The sequence below is a fragment of the Jaculus jaculus genome, chromosome 2, assembly GCF_020740685.1.
Source record: "Jaculus jaculus isolate mJacJac1 chromosome 2, mJacJac1.mat.Y.cur, whole genome shotgun sequence".
In the NCBI taxonomy this organism is placed as follows: domain Eukaryota; kingdom Metazoa; phylum Chordata; class Mammalia; order Rodentia; family Dipodidae; genus Jaculus; species Jaculus jaculus.
The window spans coordinates 68,205,219-68,229,432 of record NC_059103.1 but is presented as its reverse complement, the minus strand read 5'-3'; positions in this window follow the sequence as shown (position 1 = coordinate 68,229,432).

Genomic DNA, 24,214 nt, shown 5'->3' with positions numbered 1-24,214 from the left:
AGCCCATGGAACATTTTATAAAATAGACCAAATACTGGGTCACAAAGACTGCCACCATATATCTTGGAAGACTGACATAATTCCCTGCATGATAACAGATCACAATGCTATATTGCTAGAAAGTAACAACAAAAGACCCACCAAGAATCCCATTGGCACCTGGAAACTGAACAGCACACTTTTAAACAATAAATGGATAGTGGACAAAATAAAAAATAAAACTGCAAAATTTCTAGAAATGAATGACAATGAGAACACATCATAACAAAACTTAAAGGACACAATGAAGGAAGTCCTCCCTGGAAAATTCACAGCACTAAATGCCTTCATAACAAAGACAGAGAAATCACAAATCAATAACCTAATCATCCACCTAAAGGCACTGGAAAAGTAAGAAAATTCCAACCCAAAAAGCTCCAGAAGGAAAGAAGTAATTAAGATCAGAGAAGAAATTAATGAATTGGAAACTAAGAAAATTGACAAAACAAAGAGCTGGTTCTTTGAAAAAATAAACAAGATTGACAAAACCCTGGTCAATTTGATCAAGCAAAAAAAAAAAAAAAAAAAAAGAGAGAGACAGAGACTTCAAATTAAAAAGGAGAGATCACAATAGACATAAAAGAATTGGGAGAATCATCAGGACTTATTTCAAAAACCTCTACTCCACAAAACTGGATAATGCAGAGAAAATCGATACATTTCTGGACACAAGCCATCTATCAAAGCTAAACTCAGAGCAGATTAATCTCGTAAACAAAGCTATCACAGTCATTGAGATTGAAAAAGTAATGAAAAACCTCCTCCAAAAGAAGACTCAAGGACCAGATGGCTTCTCAGCTGAATTCTATCAAACCCTCATGAAAGAACTCAAACCAATCTTCTGCAAACTGTGACACACAATTGGAGAACAGGGAAAGCTACCCAACTCCTTCTATGAATCTAGTATCACCCTAATTCCAAAATAAGGCAGAGATGCCACAAGAAAAGAACACTACTGGCCTATTTCCCTGAAGAACTTAGTTGCAAAGATCCTGAACAAAATCTTCGCAAACTGAATGCAACAACACATCAAAAGCATTATCCACCTTGATCAAGTTGAATTCATCCCAGGGACACAGGAGTGGTTCAACATATGGGAATCTGTCAATGTAATACACCACATAAACAAGGTTAAACACAAATACCACATAATCATTTTGATAGATGCAGAAAAGGCCTTTGACAAAATAAAATATCGTTTCATGATCAAAACATTGGAGAGGGACTGGAGAGATGGCTTAGCGGTTAAGCACTTGCCTGTGAAGCCTAAGGACCCCGGTTCGAGGCTTGGTTCCCCAAGTCCCACGTTAGCCAGATGCACAAGGGGGCGCATGCGTCTGGAGTTCGTTTGCAGTGGCTGGAGGCCCTGGCGCGCCCATTCTCTCTCCCTCCCTCTATCTGTCTTTCTCCCTGTGTCTGTCACTCTCAAATAAATAAATAAAATATTTAAAAAAAACATTGGAGAGAATTGGCTTGGTTGGTTCATATCTTAACATAATAAAGGCAATGTCAAAAGCTCCTAAGGTTCAAATAATACTTAATGGAGAGAAACTGGAGGAATTCCCATTGAGATCAGGAAAAAGAAAGAGTTGTCCACTCTTACCTCTACTCAATATAGTACTGGAAGTTCTAGCTAAAGCAATAAGAGAGGAGAAAGAAATAAAAGGGATACAATTTGGAAAGGAAGAAGTTAAGTTAGCTCTATTAGCAGATGACATGATTGTATATGGAGACCCAAGAGATTCCATCCCAAAACTCCTGAAGGTGATTAACTCCTATAACAAAGTAGCAGGATACAAAATCAGTGCACAAAAATCAGTAGCCTTAATATATGCAAATGGCAAACATACAGACAAAGAAAAAAGGGACATGGCCCCATTTTTAATAGCAAAAACTAAAATAAAATACCTTGGAATAACATCAACCAAGGAAGTGAAAAATCTATACAATGAAAACATAAAAACACTCAAAAAAGAAATTGAGGAGGACTTGAGAAAATGAAAAGACCTCCCATGCTCCTAGATAGGCAGAATTAACATTGTGAAGATGGCAATCCTACCAAAGTCGATTTACAGATTTAATGTAATTCCAATTAAAATCCCAACATTGTTCTTCACAGAGATAGAAAAAAAGATCTCAATTTCCTTATGGAAAGGCAGAAGGCCTCAGATATCCAAACATATCCTCAACAAAAGAAATACCTCTGGAAGCATCATCATACCTGATCTAAAGCTATATTACAAAGCCATAGTAATAAAGACAGCATGATACTAGCATAAAAACAGGAGTATAGACCAGTGGAATAGAATTGAGGACCCAGACTTTGGGTCAAGCAACTTCAGCTACTTGATATTTGACAAAGGCCCTAACAATACAGGCTGGAAAAAAAGACAGCATCTTCAACAGATGGTACTGGACAAACTGGATAACCATATGCAGGAAATTAAAACTTGATCCACACACATATCATCATGCACAATACTCAAGTCCAAATGAAACCAAGACCTCAATATAAGACCATAAACTCGGCTACTACTGGAAGAAAATATAGGAGGAACTTTCCATGATATAGGAATGGAAAAAGACTTCCTGAACAAAACCCCAGTTTCACATGATCTTAAACATTCACTCAACCAATGAAATCACATGAATCTGAAGAGTTTCTTTACACGCAGCATATAATAAGCAAAGCCAATAGTTTACTCACAGAATGGGAGAAAATATTTGCTGATTATCCAACTGACAGAGGCCTAATCTCTAGAATCTAAAAAGATCTCAAAAACCTATAAATAAAACCTTTAAACCACAGTCCAGAAAGATTTGCTCAACCATGTTTATAGTGGCTCAATTCATAATAGCTAAGAGCTGAAATCAACCCAGATGTCCATCACTAGAAGAGTGGATAACTAAGATGTGGCATATCTACACAATAGAATTCTACACAGTAGTAAGAAAAAAATTACACAATGCAATTTGGAGAAAATTGGTTGAACATGAAACAGATCATTCTCAGTGAACTTACCCAATCACAGAAAGATAATCGCTGCACAGTCTCACTCATCTACAGCATCTAACCTGAATCTACCCAAGATGCCAAAATACCCAGCAAGCAACTCAAGGGCTAGACAATAGGGTGGGTGAGGAGAGAGGGGAGGGCACGGAAGGGGGTAGAAGACTCAAATCTAGACCCAAACAGCAATGGTTCCATAAAATTCTACATCCTAAAAGGCAGACCAAATGTTTGTACCTTCACCAGGCCCTTAGAGGGAACACCTGAGCCACAAGACACTGAAGAGGGTATGATGAAGACTGACCTTAATCTTCTACAGCTTCTCTCTCTCTCTCTCTCTCTCTCTCTCTCTCTCTCTCTCTCTCTCTCTCTCTCCCTCTCTCTCTCTTTTCTCTCTAACTCTTTTATATTAGTTACCTTTTTCTTCCTTTTCTTAGTGGGCACTGACCTGTAACTCCCAGTACCAGCATGTGGCTATCATCCACAATGAGCTTTTGATCAGAGAGACCTACAAGTTTTCCTAAAAGAAAAACAGATTTATGTCAGAGTACTTGATGACCCACCAATGGTTAGTGGTAAGACCCTACTGCTGAAGACACCATATGCAGTTGCCACGTAAAAAGGAATATATGGCTGGAAGCTGAAAGAGAATCAGTCCCCAGACAGTCAGCATGTCTAGTGCCAGAAGGTGCTACATGGATGACTAGGGGAAAATGACCAATATCTGTCCAAGCAACTCATGGTCTAACCTACTTAGCAGCAAATAATCTGTCCTGATGCTCACCCAAGTGCAATAGTGACACACAACCATGGCTGGGAAACCAGCTGCTCTTGATTTGGCTAACTGATCTCCTCAGTGGAATGGGACCCATAGCTTGAGCTGGGAAACAAGTCAAACATGAGCACACTCTCCATTATCAAGTTACCATCAATCGTGGCCTACAAGAGGACTTACACCTATTAAATTCTCTATAAAAAAAAAAAATAAGGGTTATCTCATTTGTCTGGTGCTAAATTTACTCTCTGTTGGAGAATCTGCTTCTCTTTTTCAGATAGACACAGACCCTAAGTAGAGAACCACCCCATAATACCTCAAAAGGGCCCCAGCTGGGGCTGGAGAGATGGCTTAGCAGTTAAGCACTTGTCTGTGAAGCCTAAGGACCCTGGTTCGAGGCTCGGTTCCCCAGGTCCCACATTAGCCAGATGCACAAGGGGGCGCACGCGTCTGGAGTTCGTTTGCAGTGGCTGGAAGCCCTGGCGCGCCCATTCTCTCTCTCTCCCTCTATCTGTCTTTCTCTCTGTGTCTGTCGCTCTCAAATAAATAAATAAATAACTTTTTTTTTTTTAAAAAAAAGGGGGCCCCAGCTGAAACTAAGAATAATTGACGAAACAAGCAAGGGTGCTGTTTTCTTGGTGAACTGGGTACCAGCAGAAGGGTGAAGGAGATCGACACTGAGAATAATCAACTCCTACCAAAGCAAATATCCAGATACCCAGAGGCCCTCAAAGCTCATCACTGAAGCAGACCAAAAATGAACCCAACATGGCTCAGAGAAATTGTGCGGAAGAGGGGCCAGAAAGGCTGTCAGAGCCACTTGTTGGGTCATGATATGCAGAAACATTTCTCCTACCCATAACTGTGAGCTAACTCCACAATGCATGACCCAAATACCTCAACAAGGAGGGAAAAACTGCCATGATTTTGTGTTTTTTTTTTTTATTAATTAGTTTTGTACTCAGTGAGTACAGTCAAGTTGGTATCATTGTTAGGCTCATCCATGTCCTACCCCTCCTATTGTCTTTGTATAATTACATATACCTGTAAACATATGGCATAATTGCACACACATACTTCCCCTCCACACATCCCCTCATGCAGCCCATTGTTCACTCATCTCTATCTCCTCGTGTTTCTGTGTTCTCAACACATGGATAGGCCTGCAAGTCTCAGACATAATATGGATCATATCAGATACAGGGTGGATAGTAAACATTTTAACCTTATTTCTGGATACTTGGACTTTGGGAGCATACATATTTATCCATCTATTGCCAAAGTTTGATCCACCAGCTGTTCTAAAGGTAAGAGGACACAGTCTGCATTAGTTGGTCAGAGTGAGTTCAAAGTTTTCACACTCCAATTTATTGCCATAGTTTTTAATTCATACAATTTTTGCTAAACCCTGGCCACATGGGTGGACAGTTAGAAGTCAGTAAAGCAAGATAGAATTGTTCTCCAACATAATGGAGCTCATAAGTCTAGGAAAGGAGACAGGCATATGCATAAATGAACAGACTGTATTCAGGAGACAGAAGGTGTAGGTTGTTTATCCTCTCAACTTTTTCCTCCAGTGTTATCAGATAGATGTTATGTGTTAAAGAGATGGTAGAATATCTCCTTTGTGTGTGTGCATTGAATTTTCTTTTCATTTTCAATGCAATGAAAGATGGAGGTTTACATGCAACTAATACCATCATCCTGAATGTACAGTTTGAGGCTAATTGACCTGTGTTATGCCCTGCCTTCATAAGCTCGGGATGCTATATAAAATACCATAGCTGAGAAGCTCAAGCAGGAGACACTTCCCATGGTTCTGAAGGCTGGGAATATGGTCTTGCTCGGTGAAAGCCCTCTTTCTAGTTCATAAGTGGTCACCTTCTTGCTTTACCCAAGAGAGAGAGAAATGAAGGGAGATAATATCACTTCCTCTTTTTCTTATAAGGACACTAATATGTCCTTCAGGGACCCTTTTGCTTCCTATTACAATTACCTCCACAGCTCACATGCGGTCATCCATGAGCTTATCCAACACATGGAACATTCGGTTCCTATAAGGCACCCATGTAACCAGCACCAGATCAAGACTCAAAATATCTGTATAAGTGCAGGTTCTTATACCTTTGCCTTACCAGGCCCGCACTGGTAACGTAATAGTTCTTCCAACTTCCAGCACAGTGGATTTCAACTCTCCATGCACTGTGTGTAAATGCAGTTAGAGGATGTACAACCTTTTGTGCCTTGTTTCCTTTGCCCAACAAAACCATATTGTTACATGTTTCAGAAATTTTCTAAATTGTTCTATGATATTCCATATTAGGAATCTATCATCATTTCTTTCTATCTTATTACTGATGGAAATTTAGGATATTTCCAGTCTGGCAGTTTTATCTGGGAGAAATTCTGAAGAACAAATGGGATTTTATTTTCCTATAGAGTTTGTAGCAGTTAAGATCTCCATGCTACAGCTATTCATTACCATGGAGCAAGGAGCAATGCAAATGGCCTCATTTTTCTTGCTAAGACACAAGAAATGTTGGACTTTAATTATGATGGAAGGCTGGAGTTGTTGCCTTCCTGGGCCGGCAAGTCTCTGGAGCCATTTGTTGCTCATTCTAACATTCATTTGGCTTCCAGAAGCAAACCAGGCCATGAGTAACAACACATGAAAATAAATATAAAGTCCAGTGGGGAACTAGAAAGTGGTGAGTATGTGGGGCAAATGTCTGAGGAGAGTGAGAGGTTAAACTAATAAGAAGGGCATATGCAGGCTGAGCTTGGTATACAGTGAGGCAACCAAGAATGTGACAAAGAACACTTAAAGAAAATGTTTGCATGATGTGCTCATGCTTATCTATCTTTTTTGTCTAGATGCTTTGATGAAACTATTAAATTCCCCACAAAGCAAAGAATGGGGTTGTTGCAGTCCGGTTTGCATTGCTGTTAGAAATCACCCAACCAAGAGTAGCTTCTGGGAAAAAGAGATTTATTTTGGCTTCCAGGCTCGAGGGGAAGCTCCACGATGGCAGGGGAAAACGATGGCATGAGCAGAGGGTGGACATCACCCCCTGGCCAACATAAGATGGACCACAGCAACAGGAGGGTGTGCCAAACACTGGCATGGGGAAACTGGCTATAAAGCCCATAAGCCCATCCCCAACAATACACTCCCTCCAGGAGGCATTAATTCCCAAATATTCATGAGCTGGGGAGCTAGCATTCAGAACACCTAAGTTTATGGGGGACACCTGAATCAAACCACCACAGGTGAAAATGGTATTAAACAACATACCTGTAAATACTGGTTCCACCACTTGCTGGCAAGATACTTTATCCTCTGAATCAGTGCCTCTCTATAAATGGGAATATAAGTACATATTTCAGTACCAGCTCTTTTATAGCATTTCTTTTGAATTGTCAATAGCATTAACTCTCATTTAGCTCAGTTATTACTCAAAAAATATTTTCAGAAAAACTGGCTTGAGATATTCTATTATAAATCTAATCCCAAAAGGGATTAACTAACATCAAGAACCTTGTTTGCAACAGTATCTGGTCTCTTCCCCTGGATGTCAGAGGCATTGTGGACCCTCAGGGAGTGTTTGTGAGGGTAAGTTCTAAAATGAGCAGGATCAGCCAGCCAGGGCTGACAAAAGCGTTCTAGGTTAATCTTGAACCTTTTTATTAGAATTATAGGCATTCATTCCTCTTACTTGTGTCTTGAGGATAGATGAGAATTGTGAGGCTTTTATTTATTTATTTATTTATGAATTTATTAAGTATTCACTGTGAAAACAAAATGCCAAGCTCTTGATTTTGTGGGGACTTCATTCTACTAGAAACACTAGATCAAGAAGTTGCTGGCATTACAGGTGGTAAAATGGCTATAGGAAGAGTAAAGCAAGTCAAGTAGGGGCTTAGTCCATTTTCTGTTCCTAAAACATAATACCTGAGGCTGTGTGATTTATAAAGAAAAGTGTTATCTTTTGGCTCATGGCTCTAAAGGCTGGGAAATCTAAGATTGGGTGGCCATATCTGCTCATCTTGAAGGTAGCCTCATGATGTTTTAACTCATGATGCAGAGAGAATGGGGAAATAAACATATGCAAAGACAAAGCACTAGGAGCCACCTTGCTTTGTAGCAACCCATTCTCAAGAGAGCCACAGCTCATTCCCACTATAATAATCTAATCATCTATTAAAGGCTCTGCCTCCAAATACCTCAATTTCTACATATCCTTTGCTTCAAGCCATATTTTAACAATAGCAGCTGCTAATTCCAACATGGTGGGCAGGAAAGTTCTGTGTCATGGAGACACATGTTGAGAGAAGTCTGGGATTATCAGATACACCAGGCACTGCACTCACCTCCTGAGGTTGAAGTGAGGGATGGGGAAAAGAGGACAGTGATACCCCAACACACTTTGAAGTAGTTGGAGTCCCATGTGCACAATGTGGACTCGCATTATACTATACTAAACCACTTGAAAAAAACACCTGGGGAATCCTGTGTCCTACTGTCTGTCTCCTTTCGCCAATGTGTCTTGCGTGTGACCCTCAGTGCATTCCCCCTCTGCTCTCTGCCTCTCACCTGACTGCCTTCTCTGGCTAGAGAGTCTTCCTGGCAGGGCTCCTCCAGCAGGCTGATGACAGTTCTTGATATGGAGAGTCAGGAAGGGCTTCAGAGCACAGATAAGGACCACAGAGCAAATCATTTCTGACCATAGCGACCCTACTGTGCTAGAGAACTTATTCCTTCTATCTAACTGATGTTACTGATGTGGTTCTTATTTCCTGTAACTCTTCAGAGCACAGTCAGGATGTCTTCTGTGAAAACAGTTAAGTGAAAACCCTGAGTCAGGGGTTCCAGGACAGATGAAGAAAGCTGGGGGAGGAAGGGAAGACACCCACTGTGGCAGGATGAGCAAGGTCCAAAGTTACAAAAACCTACAAGTGTCATTGGAAAGACTGGGAAAGAAAGATCGGCCAAGGTCTAAGAATGAGTGGTTTGCCAAGGGAGAAGCCAGGCTTATTACCCTTGCCATTCAAAGCCAATTACTACAATCTCACCAGAAGACTTGCCTTTCTCTATGAGCTCCCACACCCCCTAGCTCTTGTGTACCATGCAAACAACATTACTGCTCCTGAGCTATGTGCAGAAACCTTCCCACAATAGCACCTTGCCCTCACCCTAAAACATGGCTCAGGCTGTATGCCACTGAAGTCCTTTAGAGCCATGCTGACACTCACACTAAGCTTTCTCATGAACAAGAGCCATGCTTATCCTAGACCCGTGGAAGACACTCTTAGATAAAACTTGAGTTGGACAATCTCTTTTTTAATATGTTTTATTTATTTCTTAGTTATTTGAGAGATATGGAGGAAGAGGAAGATAGAGAATGGGTCTGCCAGGACCTCTGGCCACTGCAAACAAACTCCAGATGCATGTGCCACACTGTTCATCTGGCTTTATGTGGGTATTGTGGAATTGATACTGAGTTCTTAGGCTTTGCAGGCAAGTGCCTTAACTGCTAAGCCATGTCTCCAGCCTGAGTTGGGCCATCTTTTTCCAGGTAAGGATGGTGAAGCCAGAGATTATAAACTCAAGTCTATAAATATTGGAATGTGGGTAGGAAAGACCCCAAATACCTGACCTCAGACCTCCAAAATAATTAAGAACAAAAAAGTTCAATAAGGGCTGGAAAGACAGCTCAGTGGTTAAGATGCTTGCCTAGAAAGCCTAACAACAACCCACGTTCAACTCCCCGGGATTCATGTGAAGCCAAATGCACAATGGCTCATGCATCTGCAGTTTATTTGCAGTGACTAGAGGACCTGGCATGCCCATTCTCTCTCTGTCTCTCTTCTCTCTCCACTTGCAAATAAGTAGGAAAAATATTTTTAAAAAGAAGTTCGATAGTAATGTTCCTATAACTTATTAAGTATATACTATAAGGCAAGCACTGTCTCTAAGACATCTTACTTACCTTAAACTCATTTTATTTTCCCAGGTACCATGTAGAAATCCTTAGAGTCAACCTACTAAACTTAGAATGCTGCTCCACTGCTTACGGGGTGGTTTAGAGCAAACTGCCTCATCTTTCTCACCTGTGAGTTGTGTATCATGAAATATCACAGAATTATTATAAAAATGTAAAGACAATATTTGTGAAACAGACTATGTGATAGATGACATAATCATGATATAGATGAGGGATGCTGAGGTTCTGAGACCAGGATATCGTCCCACTGTGCTCTTCTAGCATTTCTACTGAGCTGCCCCAGTGTGTTCTCTGGTGCTATGAGATCTCTAGAACATGGGTTCTCCCCATTTGACAAATAAATACACATAGGGGAACTGGAAGCTCTATTTAAGGTCATAGCATTTAATGCCAGCAGAGGCTGATTGGTGACCATGAGAAATCCAAGCTATTTTCATTTTTATAGGGATGAAGAAATTAGGTTTCTGTTCTTCTAACACCTGCAATAGTTTGACTTCAGAGATGCCCTTTGACCTCTGTTTACACTCCCAATGATGGAGCTACTTGAAGAAGTATAAACCTAAATGTATCTGTTTCCATACCTGAGTGAGATATAAGAATGCCCAGATATGAAGTAGCCATATTATCATTACCCATAGCCAAGGACCTCATCTAAATAAAGAGGCCAAGCCATTTCTGTGCATTTATGCACATTTCAGGAGTAAGGGGCACTGTGAGCTTGGTAATGCAACTCCAGAACTTTCAAATGTACTAAAGGAGTCACTAAAATGTGCCAAATTGTCCTAAATTGAGCCTTGAATACAGGTTAGGGCATGAAAAAAAGTCAAATTATCCAATGAAGGAAAACGGAAATCAATTGTGGAAAGTACCCTAGAGTGTGCATGAACAAACATCTCAATATTACTCATTAGATGAGAGCCAGAGCAGCAGGAGAAACTCTCCATGGAATAGATGGTGCTGCAGTCAAGTTCACATTGCTGGCAAAAAACAAAAACAAACAAAAAAAAAAAAACACCCAACCAAGAGAGCTTATGGGAGGAAAAGGCTTATTTTGGCTTACAGACTCCAGGGGAAGCTCCATGATTGCAGGGGGAAATAAAGGCATAAGCAGAGAGTGGACATTACCTCTTGGCCAATGTAAGGTGGACAACAGCAACAGGAGAATATACCAAGCACTAGCAAGGGGAAACTGGCTACAACACCCATACCCACAACCAACAATACCTAAATTCCAGGAGGTTCAAATTTCCAAAATTCCACCAAATGGGAACCTAGTATTCAGGACACATGGGTTTATAGGGGACACCTTAATCAAAGTACTACAGATAGGAGACTTCGAGTTAAGATGGCAGTGCTGGAACCACGCCAAAGCAGTCTAGGGGAGAAAAAGCCAAAAAAACAAAAACAAAATCCCAGCAAAATACACTCTTCTATTAAAAAGTGAGGTGTGTAAGAAATTGCCAGTGGCAGCAGAGAAGTAGGAGAGAACCAGAGCATCCAGAGCCCACATAGGAGGCAGGAGCAGCTCCAGCAGCAGCAGCAGCAGGGCCTCAGCAGCAGCAGGTCTATGGTGGCAGCAGGTCCGCGGGGCCACAGCTGCAAGGCTCGGCTTGACCTGCAGGAAGAGCCAGGTGAGGGGACTTTCCACTCACACCGGAGCTCCTCTCAAACTCAAGAAACACGAAGAGAGGACCGCAGTGGCCAACGGAGGAGCAGATCACGAGGCAAAAGTACCGCAGATAGAATAACTGAAGCTAAGGGAAGAGATCCACTTTGACTAAACAGTATAGGGTGGTGATTCACAGCAGGTCTGCCATGTGCAGTTGTTCAGGTAGTAAATTGAACACCTATTCATGACAGCCCTGGGGCAGGGGATTTACATTTCATAAACACCGTAACTCCGGTTTTCTCTGACCACCAGGACAATCCCAAGAAGACACAGATTAACATTTGAGGGGAATTTTGTCTGCTTAGAGACCAAGGAATTAAGGACTCAGATGGGTATCTCACTTTATGGGATGGGCAGATGATATCATCAACTCCAGCTGGCAAGCTTGGCTTCTGACTGGGAAGATTTTCCTGGATCTTCGTTCTGGCTGGTTCTAGAATCTGACCATGGTCCAGAGGTTGGGTGTTCAGGCTTTGCTGAAGACAGACTTCTGCAGGTACCATAATGGGTCGTCAGAGGTACACCACCCTGATGTTGTAGAGAAAGCAGTGATCAGCAGCCCAGAAACCACCCAAGAAGAAGTGACAAGGACAAGTGGCCTCGGGGTTTAAAAATGCTACAAACACAAAACACAAGGACAGTGTTGTAAGGTGGTTAAGATCACAGACTTTGGGGCTGGCTGGTTTCAAATCTTGACCCTGTTAGTTACTAACCATGTGATCTTCTGCAAGCTACTTGGCCTCTCTGTCCCTCAGTTTCCCTACTCTAAAACTTTTTATTGATAATTTTCATATATGTACACAATTGTTTTAATCATAATCCCCTCCCATTACCTCCTTTTCCCCTTCATCCCCTTCTTCTTTCCAAGTAGTTCCCCTTCTATTTGATGTCATTGTTTACCTTCCTCCATCCCCCATGACAACATGTTGATGAGCCCATTATTGTTCAGATCTTGTACAGGCAATGACAGCTACTCTGAGGTTGTGAATGCAACAGCCACTTTGTGTCAAGAAGTCAGAATTCCAAGGCACTCCTTAGATTTCAACTCCTACATTCTTTCCAGCACCTCTCTTCCAGTGTTTCCTGAGCCTGAGAGGGGAAAAAGAAGTCTCATTTGGTGCTGAGTACCAGTCACTTACTCTCAGCACTTTGGTAAGCTTTTAGTCTCCCCAGCAGTCGCCACTATCTGCAAAAAGAAACTTCCCTGACCAGCAGTGGGAACAGCGCTAACCTATCGGCATAAACATAAATATTTAGACCATCAATTTGATGGTCACAACAAACTTATTTAACAGAATAACAGTAATAGCTTCACCCCTAAGGTCATAACCTTCCTGGGAATAGGCTTTTGACCAAGAATGGTTTCCCTCCAATGGAGCAGGTCTCAAATCTAATCAGTGAGCAGTTGGTTACCCCCATAAGTCATACCTCTGTTGCACCAGTGGGCAGACGTTATGGAAATGACCGTTGTGTAGTTCATGGAGACTACTCCTGGTTAAGACTGTTGGGAACTTTACCACCTTTCTTCCAGCAGCCCGCATAACACTTTTCAGCACTGTAAAAGCTAACTAGGAAGGAAGAGGCTTCCAGCTCAGATCCACTTTGATTTCTCAGTATACTGTAACTAAATCATGTGGTATCTTTAGAAACCAGGTTTTGCCATCTAGTTCTTGTGGCACCAAGAACATTGGTAATAGCTTGTATTGTTGTAAGGACCTCAGAGGCCTCCCTGGCCAACAACTCAGGTTATTTTGTTGCTTGGATTTTCCATGTGTTTTATCAGTTGTATTCTTAGAATACAGTTCAGAAGTTATTTCCTCAGTTTAGGAGCTCAAGATGCCACTTGTGGCATCTATGTTACTCCTAGAATAGAATACTTGCAGCAAGAGGGACCAAAGCTGGGAGATATGCCTGCTCTACATATGTCATAGTAGCAAATTTACAATAATGGGTTCTTTGACTTCAAAACTGTTGGTGAATATGTGAAAAAGGCTACAGTGGGGGATGTTAGTTACTTTTAGTTACTAAAAATAGGAGGGATTTAGTGTTAACTTTGGGGACTAGTGTTAACTTTTTAAAAAGATTGAGCTGGCAAACAAAACATATCTGGGAGAGAAATGTTGAGTTTTCCTATTTTGAAGATGAAGGATTGTTGCAAGGATTCAATATGATAATATTTGCTAGGTGCTTAAAATAAGACCTAGCATTTAATAAGCAACACATAAGGATTTGTTTCCTGACCCAAAGAATAGAGGAAGAGTTTGAGCATAAGAATACAGCCTTTGACCTGTGGATTGAGGATAAAGGGGGGAAATAACCCTAAAATACCAGCATAATGAGAATGAGCATAGCTTAGAGTGTGTAGAGAATGGTTAAGGCAGAAGAGCAGTGCCCAGGACACCTCTGCAGAGTCCAAACTGGGCAGTGTCATACTGCTGGCAGATATTGGGTATATGAAATGTGAAACCATGATAACCACCAATCAAGTGAGTCCATAGGAGGGGATCTTCTACCAAGATTTGAGTTGTATACAATTTTATTTTATTTCCTATAATTCAAACATAGAAAATGCATCCCCATTCTTCAGTTGCATAAATTTAAGTTTGGAGAAGATATGCAACTCATTTAGGGTTAGCATTTCTAGTCTTTATTTTCCTCTTTCTTCACTCCTTATATCTACTTTCTCTCCATCAGTGTGTGTTGTCCCTGGGGTATGAAATGAGCCTGGTGTCTATATATTATCCTTCCTTCTTATCCAGTCAATCACTTGATAATGAGCTTCAGTGTGCATCATTCTTATCTGCTAGTTTTCTTCCCCTTGGCCCAGATATTATAAGGCAAAATTGTGGGGATATAAAGATAGTGGTCAAGGTGAATTTTTTTTTTCCCTTATCGCAGGAGAAGCATAAATACTCTGCTATCTCCTGTCTTGACCCCGTCCTTGCTGCAGGTCATGAAGGCATCTGTAGACTTAGCCCCACAGTTCCCCTCCCATGATCAGGACAAATTCTCTAAGGATCTCCAGCTGCACATGATGTCAATAAACACACCATACAAATCTCCATGGAACATAAGGCCTTCAGGATCCCATACCCCCTGAACATGTGGAAGACCTGCTATAGTTCTCTTCTTTAGGGAGAAGACAAGGCCCCTAATTCCAAAGTTCTCCCTACCAGTGACCAAAAAATCCACAAAGACAACCAAACTATTGTCTATGTGTAAAAACTAATGACAGCTTTGACTCAGTCTGAACTAAAAAGTCAAATGTCTGGGCTGGAGAGATGGCTTAGCGGTTAAGTGCTTGCCTGTCAAGCCTAAGGACTCCGGTTCAAGGCTCGATTTCCCAGGACCCACATTAGCCAGATGCACAAGGGGCACAAGTGTCTGGAGCTCCTTTCCAGTGGCTAGAGGCCCTGGCATGCCCATTCTCTATCTATCTATCTGCCTCTTTCTCTCTCTGTCACTCTCAAATAAATAAATTTTTTAAAAAAGGCAAATGTCCACATGGCAACAAGATGCAATCTGTTTCTGGCCTCTGTTTACACTCTGTGCACTGAGTACTTGCTTAATATTCATGGCTATACAGCTCCCAGTTGCAGGTGACAGAAACCCAACTTGGCATCCATTGCTTGCACAGTACCCAAGTTCAAGAAAGAGTGCAGCTTTCATCATGGCTGATCTCAGTCATTCCTATGTTGTAGCCAGAGATTTCTCTTTTACTCCTTGACTCTTTTTGTATTGAAATGTTTCCCTCTATGGCCCTGTCCACTCTAAATGTACATTTTTAACAGCTTAGCAAACTCCAGTAGAGAAAAGGCAAGCATTCCTCCAAAAGCTCCCAGCTTAGGTCATATGTCATTAAACTGATCCCTCTATCCAGGACAAGTGGTCATTCTTGGAAAAAGTAAAGAAAGGATAGGAGAGATGGCTGTGCTATACACCAAATGTTGACTGATGGAAGAATGGGTAATTTCCATACTAAAAGGGAAGTGCTGTTACCAGAAAAGGCAGACAACATGGATTGATGACACCCATTTTTATCTGTTTTCACCATGGGAACAAAGGCTCAGACACTGACATGGCAAGAAGATTCCATGTCATTCAGCTTCTTGTCTCTGTGACAAAATTCCTAAGAAAAACAACTTCAAGGGGAAAATATTCATCATGATTGTAGAGATACTGTCCATAGCTGGCTGACTCCATTGTTTTTAGACCTGTGGCATAGCAGAAACATCATGGTGGAAGTGTGTGACAGGGTGTCAGCTCATGACACACAGGAAACATAAAATGATGAAGGGGTCAGAGACAACTAGGCCTTCCTCACAAGTTTCTTCCACTTCCCAATACTGCCATCAAGTAGAGCCCATCAACAAGTCAAATCCATGAAGTGTTCATGACCTAATCACTAACTTAAAGCACCACCTCTGAACACTGACTAGGCATCAAGCCTTCAGTGCATGATCTTTTTTCTTATTTATTTATTTATTTATTTATTTATTTATTTATTTATTTGAGGGAAAGAGAGAGAATGGGCATACCAGGGCCTCTAGCCACTGCAAATGAACTCCAGACACATGTGCCACCATGTGCATCTGCCTTATGTGGGTTCTGGGGAATCAAACCTGGGTCATTAGGCTCTGCAAGCAAAGTCAGAGCAGCCACATTAGACTGACAGCCTCTTGGATTCTGATGTATCATGGGTGCCAAGGGAAGTAAAAGAAGGGAGAGAGAATAGAAGGAAAGAGGAAAGAGGGAAGAATGTCACAAATTTGGACTGGTACATAGCAAGCATTTAAAATGGGGTATTTTTTCAAAGAGGCTAAACATTAAATCACACCAAATATCTTAGGAATTGTGAATTGTAACTGAATATTTTGTAAGAATGTCTCAAAGTTGATCTGAGTCAGTGTGAGAAGGAGAAAGAGGACCTGGTGTTCCCATGTGACACAGGAACAAATACAGGCTGCCATAAGAAAGGGTGTGATATTGTGTTCCACAGTAATCCTTAGCTGAGGTAACACTTGAAGGGGCTGGCCAGAGGTGAAAGAGCTCCATTTCTTTAGGGGAAATCAGCTGAACATCAGTCTACCACAAGGCTTTTCAGCCTCAAACTGAGAGGGACACAGCACAGCACAGACTCCGAAGTCACATTATTGGATTCAAAATCCACTTCTGAGCTGGAGAGATGGCTTAGTGATTAAGATGTTTGCCTGCAAAGCCAAAGGATCCTGGTTCAGCTCTCCAAGACCCAAGTAATCCAGATGAACAAGGGGACACATGCATCTGGAGTTCATCTACAGTGGCTGGAGGTCCTGGCATGCCCATTCTCTCTCTCTCTCCCCCAGATAAATAGATAAAATATATTTTTTTAAAATTCACTTCTGTCCATTATCTAATAGCTCTGTGTTCCCAGGTTTCCTCCCCTTAAAATGAGGTTAATTATCTCTTCACAGGTTGTTAGGTGAGTTAATATTTGCTTGGCACCAGAAACTTACAGGAATGACGTACATAGCAAGCATTTAAAATGAGGTAGTTTTTCAAAGAGGCTAAGCATTAAATCACACCAAATATCTTAAGTATTGTGAATTGTAACTGAATATTTTATAAGATAAAGTGAAGGGGTTCTATCACACTTTGTATAGCATGTTACTCAAATACCCTTCAATGGTCTTTCCTGTCCTTTCCTCCTACCAACCATGCACAGTCCTTCTGCTCTCTCTTCATGGTAAACAGAGTGGCAGCCTTCTAAGCATTAAACTGGGATCTGACCTATGGCTTCCTTGTACTCTCTATGTGCCCATAGAGTCCAAAGGGTAAACATGTTTTAGAAAAGATGGCCTTTATTGCAACAACTCCACTTTATACTTTCATGCGTTGGCAATGAGGCAATACCATTGTCACCTCTTATCCAAAGCCCCTAGTGAATGACTGAAATCACAAATTTATACCTATGTAATGATATGCTTCTCTTACAGATACTACATAAGTTACTTTCTTTTATCCTGAGACAACAACTCAAAGGAAGGACTTATTTTGGCTCATTGTATCAGAGATATTGCCCCATATTCCTTGTCTACAATGATTCAGGGCCCATATGAGACAAAACATCATGAAAGGAAACATATGGAGAAGGATGTTACCTCATGGTGGGTAGGAAGCAGACAGAGTGATAGGAAGGGGCCAGAGCAAGATACAGCCCTCAATAACACATACCCAGTGAACTACATCCTCCAAACATGCTGTTGCAGTCAGCTCTTCAACGCTGGGACAAACATCCAGCCAGAAGCAGTTTGTAGAGGGAAGGGTTTATTTCAGGATGACAAATTCCAGAGAAACACCACCAGTGATGGAAGAGTCTGGCTCATTTTCATAGATACAAACAGAGAGACACCATCAAGTAGCCAGCACCACAAAACACGAGCAGCCAGAACTCCAAACTGCTCTCCACACACAACTGAGGGCTGGACATAAGATCCTCCCCCGAACATACCTTAGGGCTGGACTCCAAGATCTGCCCCTAGTGATATACTTCTCCCCAGTAGGGCTCTACCCATTGGAGACTCAAGATTCAAGCCTGAGTCTATGGGACCACACATTCAAACCATTACATCTGCCCACTTCCTACTTTTCACCTCATCCCAATAATGCCATCATCTTATAAATCCATTGATGAAGTCATTAGGACTTCATATCCTAATGAACATGGCCATTCATTAGATCAGCCCCTATGACCTAAATACGTCTAAAGACCCCCTTTAATGCTCCCACACCTGTTTTACTAATCTTCTGAGTGTCTTTCAATATACTCAAACTGATAATCAAGATTCACCACTATACAAGCATACTTCTGGAATTTCTTTTAACTTTTTTATTGACAGCTTCCATAAATATAGACAAACCATAAGTTCTTCCCCCAGTCAAGTCTCCCCTCTCAAATCCACCCTCCATTGAATCCCTTCTTCTTTCCAATTAGTCTATATTGATGTCTTCTTTCCCTCCTATTATGAAGGTCTTGAATAGGTAGTATCAGGCACTATAAGCAGAGTATCCCCTCTTTATCCATAGCTTTGAGTTCTATAGTTCCAATTACCTGTGGTCAGCTACAATCTGAACTACATCTGCCCACTTCCTAATTTTCACTACATCCCAATAATGCCATAATAACATGAATCCATTGATGAACTCATTAGGAATTCATATACTAATGAATTTTGTATCTGGAAGATTGCATTGTAAGCAGTCTTACCCTTCCTTTGGCTCTTAAATTCTTTCTGCCACTTCTTCTGCAATGAACCCTGAGCCTTATAGGGAGTGATAGTGATGTCTCAGTGCTGAATACTCCACTGTTACTTATTCTCAGCACTATGGTGGCTTTTGAGACCCTCTTCCCCTACTGGTAAACTCTAATTTACAATTCAAGCACAATAAGAAACTAACAACAATAATAAAATAAATCAATTATAACAATCTACTATGATAAAATTCATTTAAATATGAATCATTTGCTTCTTGAATTTTGTAGTTAATACTTTCAGATTATAGTTGACCACAGGTAATTGGAGCTATAGAACTCAAAGCTATGGATAAAGAGGGGATATTCTACTTATGTGAATGGTTACAGTTGTGTTTAATTGGTAAAAGGGCTATATTTTGCCCACAGACCATAGTTTGTCAACATCTGATCCATCCTACTATTATTTGAACAAATTCACTCCTCAACAAAGTCACTCTGGCTTTATGGAAGAAGTCTCATATGAATTACATATATATATATATATATAGAGAGAGAGAGAGAGAGAGAGAGAGAGAGAGAGAGAGAGAGAGAGAGAGAGCGAGAATTGGGACTAAAATGCAGAGTTTGATATAGAACCTTGGGTGTGTAACCACTTAGCCACATTTTATTCCTTTGTAAATTCTCCTCTCTCCAAGACTATGTCAAAGATCAGTCCACTAAACCTTCCATCCCGGTTCTAACACGTTCTTCTATGCTTGTTGTGGTAGTTTGATTCAGTTGTCCCCTATAAACTTATGTGTTCTGAATGCTTAGGTCCCTGTTGATGCAATTTCAGAATGGAAGCATCCTGGAGGCAGTGTATTGTTGGGGACAGACTTATGGGTGTTATAGACAGTTTCCCCTTGCCAGTGTTTAACACACTCCTGCTGCTATTGTTCACCTGATGTTAGCAAGAGGTGATGTCCACCCTCTGTTCATACCATCATGTCCCCCTGCCATCATGAAGCTTCCCCTTGACACTGTAAGCCAAAATAAACCCTTTCTTCCCACAAGCTGCTCTTGGTTGGGTGTTTTCCACCAGCACATAAGGGTAACTGCAACACTTGTCTAAGGAACTCTCTAGATCTTCTTCCTGCATACAGGGCTGCCTTGGAACTTTCCCAAGCTCTGCCCTCATTCATGAAGCCTCTGGACTTAAGAGGTTCCACTGCAGCAGCTCCTTTGAAAAATCCAACCCCACTGTGGTCATAAATGACACACTAGTCTGAATGGTCACAATAGCTGAGTTTTTATTGGACATGCCCAAGACCATCACAGGGAAAAAATGAGCAAGCAAAGCTTCAAGCCAAGGAGTGAAAGATGTCTGGGAAAGCCCGAACCCAGTGAGACTTCTGAGAGCTCTCTGTATGCTCATTCCTTGACATTTGGGTGCCCAGCCTTTCTGTGAGGACAGAAGATTATGTATGCAGTGGCATGTGTTACTATCACAGAATTCTGACTTGTTAGATGATAGTAGAGAAAAAATGAGGGAGCAAGTGATAGGGGTGTAGAGAAAAAGCTAAGAAAAATGAGTCAGAGAAAGATGGAAACACAAGGTAAATCCAATAAAAATTAAAATAGGAAGGTAAGAAACAAGGGTAGGAAGAAGAAAAGGAAGAATGGAATGAAAGGAAGGATTAAAATACAGAAAATAAAGAATTAGAGAGGCAATTAGTAAAAGAAGGAAAGAATAGAAAGATAGAAAGTGTGGCTGGGACATTAGAGGCTTTCCCAAGTCACTCCAAACCTCAGGGGTATCAGGACCAGAGAAGAGGAAACACTATGGAGCATGGAAGATTTTCCATGTGTTAGACATCATTCTAGACACCATGCACCATCCAATTTCATTGGCTTACATCTCCAGGCTGGACTCATGGTTGTGGGAGAAATGTAAGTACTTCAAAGATGTCAGTTCCTGTGGTTCATATTTTTTGATGGTAGTTATACTTCCTAGAATCAATATTAAAACCATTCACAATCAATATCCTGAAGATAGAGATGGAGAGATGGCTTAGAGTTTAAGGCACTTGCCTATAAAGCCAAAAGACCAAGGTTCAACTACCCAGGACCCACATAAGCCAGATGCACAGGGTGGAGCATGCATCTGGAATTTGTTTGCAGTGGTTGGAGGCCCTGGTGCACTCATTCTCTCCCTGATTTTCTCTCTCACTCTCTCTCCCTCCCTCCTCCTTTCTTTCTCTCTCTCTGAAATAAATAAATAAAATATAAATATAATTTTTTAAAAGCCAGGTTCAGTGGCACACACCTTTAATCCCAGCACTTGTGAGGAAGAGGTTGGAGGATCGCTGTGTGTTTAAGACCACCGAGAATACATAGTGAGTTCCAGGTCAGCCTGGGGTGGAGTGAGAACCTACCTTGAAAAATCAATAACAAGAAAAGGCCCTGAGGATAGTCTTTGGGGAAGATAAAGGAGGGACGTCTCCAGTGGTTTTGTTTGTGGGTTGAGAAACCTATGGAGTGTGACTGGCAGCTTGGGCTATGGATAAACCACAATTGCAGCTCCTAGGGCTTGCTGGTCCATGTTTCTGGGCCCAGAAGAGAAACCTAGAGACCTTTCTTGCAGTATTTGGTAAGATTAAAAAGAACGCAATGGTTCTTGGGCTGGGAAGATAACTTAGCGGTTAAGGTGTTTGCCTGTGAAGCCTAAGGACCCAGGTTCAATTCCCCAGTACCCATGTAAGCCAGATGTACAAAGTAAACCAGATATACAAGGTGGCACATGTGTCTGGAGTCCATTTGCAGTGGATAGAGTCCCTAACACACCCATTCTCTCCATCGCCCCATCTCTCTTTCTCTGTCTCTGTCTCTCTCTCTCTCTCCCCCTCTCCCTCTTTCTATCTCTGAAATAAATAAATAAATAAAATATTTTTTTAAAAAAGAGTACAATGATTCTTAAAGTCTGTTTCTCCTTAAGAACATTCAAGAACATTAACAATAAAGGCATCACTAGGGCTACAGAGATTGCTTAGTGGTTAAGGTTCTTTCCTACAAAGCTTAAGGGCCCAGGTTTAATTCCCTAGTACCTATGAAGCCAGATGCACAAGGTAGTGCATGCATCTGGAGTTTGTTTGCTGTGGCTAAAGTCCCTGGTGAGTCCATTCTCATTCTCTCTCTCTCTCTCTCTCTCTCGCTAACAAAAAAAAAAAGACAATGCTCAAATTATATTAATCAATTGCCAAGCATTTGTCAAGAGTTGGGCAGTATGCCAAGAACATATAAAAACTAAGCTTACTTAGTGCTCATAATTATATGTACCATTATTTTTCATTTTAAAGAGGAGAAAAATGCTTGGAAAAATTATATAGTACTGCCTTGTTCATGTGGACAGTGACAGAGTCAGGCCTATCTGTGTAAGAGTGAATCTCTAGGAGGGTGCAGATTCTAATGGCTCTCCAAAATGTTGGAGGAAATTCATACTAGAAAAACTTTTGAAGAAAAACGAGGCAACATATCTCAATGATGCCCAAAGCTGATAAGCAGTAACTTACAAGACTCCATGACCCAGCATGGTATGTACATACCCTGATTGATCATTAGTTTTAGCAGTTCCTCAGATATAAACCATAAAGTATCCCAGACTTACTGTTGTGATCCACAGATAGAAAATGAGCTTACTTTTGGTCAGTACAAGAAAATATCTGAGCTAATCAACTTCTGAAGAGAAAAGGTTTGTTTTAGCTCACGGTTTTGGGAATTTCTGCCCATGATGGGTAGGGCTTCTTGTTTTGGCCCTGTTAAAAGGCAGCACTTCTTGGCATGGGCACATGACCAAATAAACCTGCTCACGTTGCAAGCCAGGCAGGAGAAAGAGAGTGAGGAAGGGACCAGGATGTAATCACTGATGTAAGTATGCCCGCCTCCAGGAACCCAAAGATCTCTTACTAGGCTTGCCCTTCAAAGGTTCTGCCACCTCCCAGGAGTGCAATCCCAGGAATCAAGCGTGGCAGGCATTCAGCATCCAACCTGCAGCACTCCACCTCCACCGGCCGACTTGCTGCTGTCACCTGCTGACAGGAGGGGATTCACACGTAAGAACCCTGGAGAAGGGAAAGAATGTTCTTGCATCCCATACTACCTCAGCATCAGGCTCAATTTGTAGAATGACAGAATTACAGAGGCAGTGATTATCATATCCCATAAGAAGTTTGGAACCTTCCTCCTCACAACTAATGTCTTAAAGTGGTTTACACACTGAAGCTGGGAGACAGCTCTTGGTGGGTAAGATCAAGTGCTGCACAAGCATGTGCAACTGCGTTTGATGCCCAGCATCTATGTTAAAAGTCAGTGGGAGAGTGACAGAGGAGGAGTGAGTGAGTGAGGTGCACACACTTGTACATACACAGGGCACAGAGACAAATGACAATAAAATTCAAGAATAAAATAAGGTGGCTAGCAGAGAGCAATGAACTCAGCCACTACTCATTTTTAAATGATTACCTTGATAACTGGATGGAGAGTGTGTTAAAGGGAAAATTGAGAAATGACAAGAAGAATCCCTTCCTTTAAGAACTTGGTGAATTAATGACTAAGAAAAAAGGCACTTTAGGATGGCTTCTGGAATTTTATAGTCAAACTGGGTCTATGGTGACCTTCTGAGAAGTGTAGATTTGGAGGTAAGGATATTGAGTTCACTGTGGTCATGCACATTCAAGTTAGCAATACTAATTACTAAATATTATTATCTAGTTGGCTATGTCCAGTTTTAATATTTAGTAATTAGTTGCATATTTCAGTGTGAACTCAGAGGTCAACCTTTCTCAGTGGGGTGGAAGTGTACAATGTATGCATGTGTGTGTGCAGATGTTCATGCCTTAGTTACACGTGCACAATGCCAAAAAAACCATCTGGTGTTCTCTTCCATCACTCTTCCACCTTGCTTCCTCAAGATGTGGTCTCTCACTGAACCTGCTGCTCAGGAGGTCTCTCACAGACCTGCTGTGTTGATTAGACCAGCTGACTACTGAGCCCAGCTATGCTCTTGGAACTACCCCCAGCTCCAGCACTGGAGTAATGAGCCTCCATGGCCATGCCTAGCTTTTTACATGAGAGTGAGGATCAAACTCAGGTCCTTATGCTTCTGAAGCAGGTGCTGTTTACTCTCTGAGCCATCTCCCCATCCCTGAGGTCAGACTTTTAAGTATAGTTCAGGTAATTATCTCCCAAGCAATGATTGGAATAGGCAACGAATGCATGTGGAATAAGAGGAACACGTTGGCTGAAGCCAAGTCCTTGAAGAACAATGATGATTGCAGGGTGAAAAAGGAGTATTATAAAAAGGTAGCTGTGGTGTCAGGAGTATGAGAGAGGGCAATTCAGGAAAGATTGCCAAGCACTGACAAAAATAGCCACAAGTGAGAGCCTAAAAGGAACCATTGCATCTGATGGAGAATGTATATGCATATGTTTCTCCTCCCTCACCAAA